Below are 10,427 nucleotides of genomic sequence, written 5' to 3'. Positions count from 1 at the left end.
TAAATTTTAAAAAAATATTATTACCCCACCCCCACTCCCTACCCACCCACCCAACTTTTTTAACCCATTCAAATTTATTTTCTTTACAAGAGATAAATATTAATATTTTAATATTTCTAAACTAAGTGGGTTATATTGGGCGGGTTAAGACCCAACCCAATTTTTACCCATTTCAACCCAACCCATTTCAATTCAAAGTGAATTTGGGCGGGTCATGATCCAATCTGATATCCAATTCAACCCATTTAATATCTTCAATCTCAACCTAACCCGCCCATTTGGCATCCCTAGTTCTATGCTCTGTTTATGTATTAATAGTGGTATGCATTAGTTACTTTGATGCTCATCATCATAATAACCACCAGAAGTGGTATTAATATTTTGAATTCTAAATTTGCATACTCTTATATCATTGTGATTGATTTCATTATGCCTATTATCAATCAAACTTATATCATTGTGATTGATTTTATTATGCCTATTATCAATTAAAAGGGGCAACTACTCTGAAGAATGATATGCTTAAGAGATATTAAATATGCTTCATTCTTTGAATTGAACGTGGTAGCAATAAATCATAAGTATGCCACAATTTGCTTTTATAGTAGCTATCATAATTTGATACGCTTAAGGCATGATTATATTCCATTCCTGAAAATGAGAATTTCGATTATTATAAATACAGATCTATACCCTGGGGTGAATGTGACTGTATATACATTCGAATGTGTTCTTAATTGTGAAGATATCACAATCTACCTTCAAAAGAGGTGAAATAATTGGAAGATTGAATATCTTCAAGTTACTATGATAAGAAACACGAATATGAAAAGTTACCCAAGCATGATGAAATCACATGCCATAATAAACTAAGAGTTTATTGTTTATTGATACGAAATTCATGCAATAGTAAACCTGATGTTTACTAAAGAATTTTTGCACATGTTATGGTAACTTGGAGTTACTAATACAAATCATTTAATCTATTGACATAAACGATTTGTCATCATGAAGATATGCATATTGAGTATTAGACATATGTTGAAGAAATAAAAGATTCTTCAAGAATTGTTTATGTTGCTTGTTCTCATGATAAGTTGGTTTGTCCAACTAATATTGGGATTGGATCCCTTAAATTTGAAAATATAAAAGGTGAATATGGGCCCGTTCACCTATCATGTGATATGTTGAAAAAATGCATCAATAAGATGACATGTACATTCATTGTCAACCTGTGTTTGACATTCATAAAGTTAATTGCTCAATAAAATTGAGTTAAGAGCATAATTTTCAAACTGTGTAATCAAGATAATTCATCTTGATGATGATGGTTTGGTATTAAATGCCTTTGATAAATAGCTAAATCATTATTAATGAGATTAAAGCTTCATGTGTTGGTCTGAAATATGATATGTTGTATACAATAGCACTTGTATGCATTAGAACAATAAATTATGATTATTTTTTTCCTTTCAATTGGTTCAAGGTCAGGAACCAACTGTTCCATCTAATAGTTTTGATGTGCGGTATACGATTAATGAATATACCATAATGCACAAAGATGGATTGCTCAAAGAAGATGGAGGATGTAAGTTAGTTTTCCTAACATAAGGGGGGAATTATAAGCAGCTATTACATCATATCCTCATTCAAAAGATAATTCAAGTCAAATATCGAAAGCATCTCATATTTAAGCTGCAAGTGCTCCTATTTTGTGTCCCTAAAGGACAAAGTCTCTGCATACATGAAGCATGGTAGACTAATCGGTTCCAAATGAAATAATTATTGAAAAACAAGGAGTAAATAATCAGAATATGAAGGCAATGTGTTCTTGAAGAGCCTACGACATAATACTTCATAAAACCTTAGGAGAGGTTCAGGTACCTGAAAATAAAGAAGTGATGAGATCTCAAAATGTTATGTTGCATTGTGAACCGATACAAAATAAAAAATCATCGACGATATCTTTGATACAATATTGACGCAATAGTGTAAAGGATTACAAGGATCTGAATTCCACGTTAATTGAAGCATGATAACGTAGGGACATGAAAGGATGCATTTTGGTAAGCGTAAAACTTATTTGATTTGCAGTCCAGACACTTGAAGATGTCACACTTGACATGTTGGATATTGTCACTTGACAATAATCTATATGAGAATCCCTAAAGGATTCAAAAATATTTGAAGCATATAAAATTTCTGGGAAACTTGTTTATTATCCTTATAAGGGATAAATTGATGGTTTGAAAACCATTGAAACTCTTAAAGAGTTTTAAAAAATAATAAGATTATTTGCTGAAATGAGAAACATACCGAATTAGATTGGTCCTGAAGTATCATTTCTTAGTCCAATTAGTTTACTAATGTGTCTTGCAAATCTTACAAGGCATGATATAGCCTTTCGGTTATTTTGTTAGCAAAGTATATTTTTGTTCCTAATAGGAGACATCAAAATGGAATAAAAGACATGAGTTTACTTTATTCTAAAGTTTGCAGCCCCGATCTTGTTGGTTATGCTGATATTGGGTACTTATCTAACCCGCATAAAGCTCGATCTCAAACAGACAATGTGTTCATATGTGGGGATACTGTCATATCTTGGAGATATACAAAGCAGTCTATCGTAGCCACTTCATTGAATCATGCTGAGATAATATTTATTCATGAAGCAAGTCGAGAATGTGTGCGGTTGAGATCCATGATACATCTCATTTGAAAATAATATGATTTGAAATATGACAATGTATCCATAATTTTATACAGAGATAATACAGCATATATAGCACATCTTAAGGGAGGATTCATAAAAGGAGATAGAACGAAGCACATTTTGCCAAAGATTTTCTACATACATGAGCTACAAAAAAATGATGATATTAACGTGCAACAAATTCGTTCAAGTGACAATGTGGCTGATTTATTCACCAAATCTTCTCCAATTGAAACTTTCAAGAAGATGCTGCACAATATTGGGATGCAAAGGCTCAAGGAAGTTCTCATTAAGGGGAGTTAATACGCGTTGTACTCTTTTTTCCTTACGAGGTTTTGTTCCACTGAATTTTCCTTGTAAGATTTTTAATGAGGCAGTCTATATGCGTATTGTTAGAGATGTGTACTCTTTTTTCTTCACTAGATTTTTTTCCACTGGATTTTCTCTAGTAAGATTTTAACGAGGCACATTATCTATCTATCTGGACATTCAAGGGGGAGTGTTATAAATGTATTTACATTATAGTGGATGTCTATCAAAGATCTAATAAGATTTATCAAGATCTAGTTGATATCTATTAGGATTTGAAGTATCTGTCTCTTAGTCAAAAACTAGGAGTATTTTCTCCTACAAATAGAGGAATTTTGTTCATTGTATTCAACAATCAATCTCTCATCCCTATGGAGAAATAAAGAAGTCTCTCTTCTTCTCTCAATTTATTCTTGTTCTTGCTTTTATATTTCACAATAGATACACAGTATATTTAATTTTTTTCCCTTTTTGTTTCACCTCACATTATCGGACATCGTCGTTCTTTTCAACATAGTCCTAACATAACGACAACTTTTGTATATCTTAACTTGAAGTGATATTTAAATTTGAAAAATAACTCGTTTTTGTTATAAAACAATAAAGAAAAAGAAGAAGATAAACAAGAACAGAAATAAATAGAGAGAGAAGAGGGAGGCTTCTTTATTTCTCTTAAGGGATGAGAGATCATAAGATTCTTGATTATACAATGAAACAAACTCCTCTATTTATAGGGGAAAATACTCTTAGTTTCTGATTAAAAGATAGATACTTCAAATCCTGATAGATATCAACTAGATCTTATTAGATCTTGATAGACATTCACTATAATATAAATACATTTATAACACTTCTCCTTGAATGTATAGATAGATAATGTGCCTTGTTAAAACCATACTAGAAAAAATTCAGTGGGAAAAAAATCTAGTAAAGGAAAAAAGTACACATCTCTAACAATACGCATTTCGCTTGCTTCATTAAAAACCTTACAAGAAAAATCCAGTGGGACAAGACCTTGAAAGGAAAAAAGAGTACAACGCGTATTAACTCCCCCTAATGAGAACATACTTGAATCTTTACATCCCGATCTTATGCACCATCTGTTTAAAATTTGCAATTGGAGAAGGCTTGGTGAATACATCAACCACATTTTCACTTGAACGAATTTGTTGCACGTTAATATCACCATTCTTTTGTAACTCGCGTATGTAGAAAAACTTTGATGAAGTGTGCTTCGTTCTATCTCCTTTTATGAATCCTCCATTAAGATGTGCTATGCATGTTGCATTATCTCCATATAGAATTGTGGATACATTGTCATATTTCACACCACATTTTTTTCGAATGAGATGTATCATGGACCTCAATCATACACATTCTTGGCTTGCTTCATGAACAACTATTATCTCAGCATGATTCGATGAAGTGGCCACGATATACTGCTTTGTATATCTCTAAGATATTGCAGTACCACCACATATGAACACATAGCCTATTTGAGACAGAGCTTTATGTAGGTCAGATAAGTACCCAAAATCAGCATGACCAAGAAGATTGGAACTGCAATCTTTAGAATAAAATAAGCTCATGTATGTGTTTTATCTCATTCTGATGTCTCCTAGCAGGAGCAGAAATATATCTTGCTAACAAATTGACTGAAAAGACTATATCAGGCCTTGTAGTATTTGCAAGATACATGAGTGCATCAATTGCACTAAGATATGGTACTTCACAACCAATCTAATTCGGTATATTTCTCATTTAAGCAAATAATCTATTGCTTTTGAAAACTCTCCAAGAGTTTCAACAATATTCATACCATCAATTTATCCCTTATAAGGATAATAAACAAGTTTTTCAGAAACTTTATATGCTTCAAGCATTTTGAATTCTTTAGAAAATTTCATATGGAATTTTGTCAAGTGACAATATCAATATGTGTGACATCTTCAAGTGTCTGGATTGCAAATCAAATAAATGTTATGCTTACCAAGATGCATCCATTCATGTCACTTGATAAATTTTTTTACGTCAGCATGCTTAAATTAACTTAGAATTCAGATCCTCATAATCTTTTACAATATTGCGCCTATATTGTATCAAAAATATCGTCGACGATTTCTTATTTTGTATCGGTTCACAATGCGACATAACATTTTGAGATCTCATCACATTATTATTTTCAGGTATCTAAACCTCTCATAGGGTTTCATGACGTGTTATGTCGTAGGCTCTTCAAGAGCACATTACCTTCTTATCATGATTATTTGTTCCTTATCCTTTTCAAGGATTATTTTATTTGAAACCGATTGGTCTATCATGCTTCACGCATGCATAGACTTTATCCTTTAAGGACACAAAATAGGAGCACTTGCAGCTAAATATGAAATGCTTTTGGCAATTGATTTGAATTATCCTTTGAATGAGGATCTGATGATAATTCCTAATATATTTTATAACTGCTTATAATCTCCCCCTTATGTTAGGAAAACTAACATACATCCTCCATCTACTTTGAGGAATCCATCTTTTTGCATCATGGTATATTTAATAATCGTATACCGCACATTAAAACTATTAGATAGAATAGTTGATTCCTGACCTTGAACCAATTGAGAGGGAAGAAATAATCATAATATATTGGTCTAATGCATACAAGTGTTATTGTATATAATATATCATATTTCATACCAATACATGAAACTTTGTTCTCATTAGTAATGATTCAACCATTTATGGAAGACATTCAATGCTAAACCATCATCATCAAAAAGAATTATCTTGATTACACAATCTAAAAATTATGCTCAATTTATATTGAACAAGTAACTTTATGAATGTCAAATGTATGTTGACCATGAATGTACATGTGATCATCTTATTGATGCAACTTTTCCACATATCACATGATAGGTGAACTGACCCTTATACACCTTTTATTCTTTTCAGATTTTGAGGGATTCAATCCTAAAATTAGTTGGTTCAACCAACTTATCATAAGAACAAGCAACATTAAAGTTCATGAATAATTTTTTAATTCTTCAATATATGTTCAATACTCAGTATGCACATCTTCAGGATATCGCAATTATTCATGTCAACTTATGAATTTTTAATCTAGTAAATTCCAAGTTTACCATGATATGTGTTTTTGCTTTAGTAAATTTCAGATTTACTAATATATGAATAAATTTCAGATTTAATACTTCAGAAGTAGATTTCAAAATTATTCAACCTCTTTCGGAGGTGAGTTGTGATACAATCATAATCAAGTGCACGTTTGCATTAATAAGTTTCTCATTCCCCAGGAATGGAATATAATCATGCCTTAAGCCGATAAAATTATGATAGCTTATAACCTCTTTCAAGATTTTGCTACTTCAGGAGCAAATCGATGCATACATATGATGTAGAGAATTTTTCTCTAGTATATCTTACAATCATATAAGCGTGTGAAAATATCATCACTTTTCATGATCATTATCATATTGTCCCTCCACGCGTATATTCGTGCATTCAATCACTTGTCTTCTTTCGGACATATTATGCACTGCTACCACACACATCAAGAATTGAGTAAGTTGTCATATTTCAGACTTATCATATATTGCTACAACATTCACTTCATGGAATGAAGCATATTCAATTGGTCGAATTTCATGACTTTTCATTAAACACCTATTATTTTACCTTAACCATCATAATATCATCAATATGGTGTATTGAGATTCAAGCTCAACATCTTATCCATATAAAAACGTCTTAGGCATGAATCAATGGGACTTGAATCCAACATATTATCATCCTTTTTGATAATATTGTTCTTGAGGAATAGGTTTAAAATATAAATGGTTCTAAACCAATTATTTTTCCTCAAATCCAATAATAATTATATTAGTAATAGCAAAAGAAAGATAACATAAAGAATTACTAACTTTAAAATCCTTCAGATTTATAATCTCACCTTGTTTGGAAGAGTCTCGTGCTGATAACGTGTTATAAAACAATAAAGAACAAGAAGAAGATAAACAAGAACAGAAATAAATAGAGAGAAAAGAGGAGGCTTCTTTATTTCCTTTGAGGGATGAGAGATCATAAGATTCTTGATTATACAATGAACAAAACCCCTCTATTTATAAGGAAAAATACTCCTAGTTTCTGACTAAAAGACAGATACTTCAAATCATGATAGATATCAACTAGATATTATTAGATCTTGATAACATTCACTATAGTATAAATACATTTATAATAATTTTTCTATTTTTGAAATTTTATTAAAATACATCCAAGTATAAACATAGTATTTTAATATTCTTTACTAAAATATATAATAAAACACAACGTCATAATTCTTTTAAAAAATAAAAACAAAAAAATTGAATCGATGGTTAAATACCTATTAACTTTGTTTTCAAAGAAGATGCATCATAAAAACTAAATTTGTAACAACATCATCATATTCATATAATTTTATAAAATAAAATCTAAGAAAATAATATTTATATAAATCTTACCTCTATTTAAAAGATAGAGAAAGATATTAATAAAATAAAGATGTTTCACGATTTCTTTTTTTTTTTTTTTTACTTAAATTTGTTCTGATTGAGTCGAAAGTTTTGTTAAAACAGTCTCTCTACCTTTATGAGATAGTAATAAGATTGTGTCTGCTCGGCCCTCCTCAGATTCACCGAATATAATAGTGTTATTATACCATTGATTATTTTAAAAAAATATTACCTACTTTCTTTTATTTCCATCAAATTTCGTTATATTGAAATAATATAGTTCTAGGAGATTCTTGTACCTCCATTGAAATGCCATAAGTCGAAACTTGAACAATGACAGCACAACACAAAAGGCTTTGACACCCATGGGGACCCTCCTCTTCTGTTTCAAGGCTTAGAAGGGGGACCCATAATCTGCAATTCAAATAATTTATTAAAATTTAGAAAAAAAATAGTACTAACTTTTTATGATAAAAATTAGAAAAATAAATTTCATGCCATTTTTTCTTTTCTCCAACTCACTTCCTATTACTACATGAGCAAATCTAGATGAGAACCTATGAGATGATAGAACCTAAATACTCCACTTTTATGCAATCTTTCTGTAATAAAACATGTGTTTGGAACATGAAAAATGAGTTCAAAATAATTTAATTGCCTTTTTTTTTTTTTTTTTTACTATTTCTTATGTCTTCTTTTAAAATATTATGTTTTTATTTTCTTTGATGGAAAAATCTTTCGAAAACAGCTTCTCCAATCTCATAATATAAAGATAAGATTAGCGTACTTCTCAAACTCTACTTCTGAAACTATATTATTGTTGTTGTTTCTTGAAATATTATTATAGTGTGTGATTGTTATATAGATGTCTGACCTTTATGTAACAACAAACAATAATAATAATAATAATAATAATAATAATATATTCAGTGTATTTTCATAAATTAGGACCCGGGGAATAAAATGTATACAGTTCATATCACTATCTTAAACGAAGTAAAGAGATTATTTTCGATAGACTCTCAACTAATAATTTCACAACGTGAGATGTAAGGAGAATAGCGCATATCCAAACCACAATTCTACTTGAGAGACAAAAAGATTGTTTTCAATATATAGATATTTAACTCTATACTTAAAAACTCAATATTATTGGCTCGAAATTGCTCTAAAAACTCATAAATTTTTAAATTTTGATCTATCTCTACCACCCCACTCTGTACTGGTATTTGTCTAAATTTAAATTTTTGGGATAATGTTATTTGCTTGCTACATTAATTAAAATGTAAGTAAAAACAATTTCTAAGTTGTGAAAAATGGTTTCATTTGTACCAAACACACCCTTAGTTTTAAGTTTGAACTATGGTTAGGTTGAATTGGTAACCAGATAGTTAAGTTTATGACCGTTTGAGAAACACTGCCACTGACATGCATAGGACAGAGTGAGCACATATGCAATCAAATAAATACGACATGACAAATTGCTTTGGATATGCTGCTCACTTTCCTAAAACACATTCTCCCATACTCCCACTTCTTTTAGGGATTAATAATCTCGAAATAAAATAATAATTTTGAGATAAAAATTTAAACTATTCGTTTAGTTGTAAATATTTGAAATAGGGATTAATAATTAATTTTGAAATAAGTTATTCACCTGATTAGTGGGATAACAATCTCAAGACAATTTTTCTTTGGTATAAAAGTATACAATGATTAAAATACCCTCAAAATCTATGATTTCAATTCACACATCTATTTATATATACTAGATAAGCATGACCCATGTCAGTACAGGCCCAACATTGAGATATTTATTTATCTTTTCAATCTTGATATATTTAAATAAAAAAATTGCATATGTTTTCTAGGATTCATCCGGAATCTAACATAAGTTCAACATATGTTATTTTAATATGTATTGAGATAATTTAAGTTGTTAACTATTACAATTTATAATCTTTTTTATGTATTTTTCAAATTAATATACGTTACTTTTCTTGTCCAAATTATTGTGGCATTGATAGTCAATTATATTTTAAAAATAATTTAAGTTTTTAATTATTGTGATTTATAATACTTTTCTACTATTCCAATTTCAGTGACACTAATATAATTTCAAGAGCCAACCAAATATTTTATATATTTTAAATTTTTTAAGTTGTTGATTATGTGATTTCTAGTATTTTTCATGTAATTTTTTTGAAATATATAACATATTAATTTTTTCAGATATTTTAAGTTGTTTACAATTGTAATTTGTAATACTTTTTATGTAATTTTTGAATAATATATGTTACTCTTCTTGTCCAGAGTTTTGTGTCGACAATAGAAAATTATATTTTTAAAATAATTTAAATTTTTTATCATTGTGGTTTATAATATTTTTTCTATCTCAACTTATGTGGCACAATTCTTAAATGACCATAATAATTAATTAGGGGTAATATAGTAAAATCACGACTGAAGCAGCTGAACCAGAAATTAGTCAATTTTTAATTTTTTTTGTTAATTATTGTTATTTATAGTACTTTTTATTTTATTTTCAAACAATATATGTTATTTTATATCTTCTTCTGTCCCGTCCCAATTTATGTGGCACTAATATAATTTTGATAGTAAATCAAATATTTTATATTGACATATCATTTTGTTATTCTTATTTTTCTAATACATAAATGACTTATAATAAGGAGTGATATAGTAAAATCATCGTTCGAAAAATGAAAATTTAATTTAAAATATTAAGAGTTAATTTAGCATTTTATGTCTATTTTATTTTTCATAAAATATTATTTATTTTCTTAATACCTAAATGACTCATAATAATTAATAAGAGCGATTGATTATGTTATTACTATAAAAATTAATATAATTTTATTATATCCAATAGTAAT

Source organism: Capsicum annuum, chromosome 11 (assembly GCF_002878395.1).
Source record: "Capsicum annuum cultivar UCD-10X-F1 chromosome 11, UCD10Xv1.1, whole genome shotgun sequence".
NCBI classification, from domain to species: Eukaryota; Viridiplantae; Streptophyta; class Magnoliopsida; order Solanales; family Solanaceae; genus Capsicum; species Capsicum annuum.
The sequence above is the reverse complement of the archived record's forward strand: the minus strand, read 5'-3'. Positions refer to the sequence as shown.